Source organism: Microtus ochrogaster, chromosome 10 (assembly GCF_000317375.1).
Source record: "Microtus ochrogaster isolate Prairie Vole_2 chromosome 10, MicOch1.0, whole genome shotgun sequence".
In the NCBI taxonomy this organism is placed as follows: domain Eukaryota; kingdom Metazoa; phylum Chordata; class Mammalia; order Rodentia; family Cricetidae; genus Microtus; species Microtus ochrogaster.
This window is the reverse complement of record NC_022016.1, coordinates 58,068,117-58,069,268: the sequence shown is the minus strand read 5'-3', so window position 1 is coordinate 58,069,268 and position 1,152 is coordinate 58,068,117. Positions and strand designations below refer to the sequence as shown.

Sequence of the window (1,152 nt, the reverse complement as noted above, 5' to 3'; positions counted from 1 at the left end):
TGCCTGGTGCCTATGGACATCAGAGATGGGCATCAGACCCTTTGGAACTGGAGTTACATGGTTGTGAGTCACCATGTGGGTACTGAAAAACCAAGCTGGGTCCTCTACAATAGCAACAAGTTTTTTTTAGCCAGAGAACCATCTCTCCAGCTCTCTCCACCTTACTTTCTGAGACAAGATCGCTCACTGAACCTAAAGCTTGTTGGTTATCCTTGACTGGACAGCCAACAGGAGTTCCAAAGTTCTGCCTGTTTCAACACTGTCCCTTCAACTTCTGCTTCTTACGTGGGTGCTGGGAATCCAAACTCAGGTCCTTGTGCTTGCACCGCCCACTAAGCCATCTCCCCAGCCCTACAGAATATATTACCATATTTAATTCTCTTAAAAGTTATGGAGTGAATAAACAAAATAACTCATCACTTATTCAACTCATTTTACCACCTTTCCCCTTCCTCTCTGCCTGTCTTCCTTCTCCCTTTTGACTCCTATTCCCCATTTCAAAACAGAACATCTATTAACCTTCATCGGGAAAGGATTTTGTAGACACAGGCTGCAGATACTTATCTAACCAATCTCCCTCTAACGAGAATATCAAGTGGACATTGGCCTAAAAAATAAGCATCTTTTCCATTATGAATAGGCACTGAGCAAAGTAGGTTGTGGTTACAATGGAAAGTTACAAGTTCTCTTACTGAAGAAACATTTCACTGAAAACAAACACAATTCACTAAAAAGGAAAAGCTTTGAAATATTTGCCTGCTCTGTTCCAACATCACTTAAGGACACCACAGCAAATATCTTCATGAAATTTGTATTGATAAATCACTATACACTAATATAATAGGTAAAGTACTGAACATTTCTTCACATTATTCAATTTTTGTTCATTTTCTTCCTAAATTCAAAACTTCTAAATGTAACTCAGACACAACTTCCTGAGAAAGATCCATCCCCTGTATACACAAAACCCTGTGCACTGGGTAGGACTTAGCTCAAGTATAAGAAATCACTTGTGGACCAGCAAGACGGCACAGCAGGTAAAGGCACCCGAGCTTGAGTTTGATCCCTATAACCACATGGTGAAAAGAGTAACAGATTGATTCATGCATGCATGTGTGCACATGCGTGCGTGCAGACACACACACACACACA

General features: G+C 40.9%; 1 protein-coding gene across 2 annotated transcripts in view; it reads right to left on the bottom strand.

Moving 5' to 3' along the window:
- Ago4 (argonaute 4, RISC catalytic component) overlaps positions 1–1,152 on the bottom strand; it is a 66,449-nt gene that overhangs the window by 59,789 nt on the left and 5,508 nt on the right. The window lies entirely within an intron of this gene.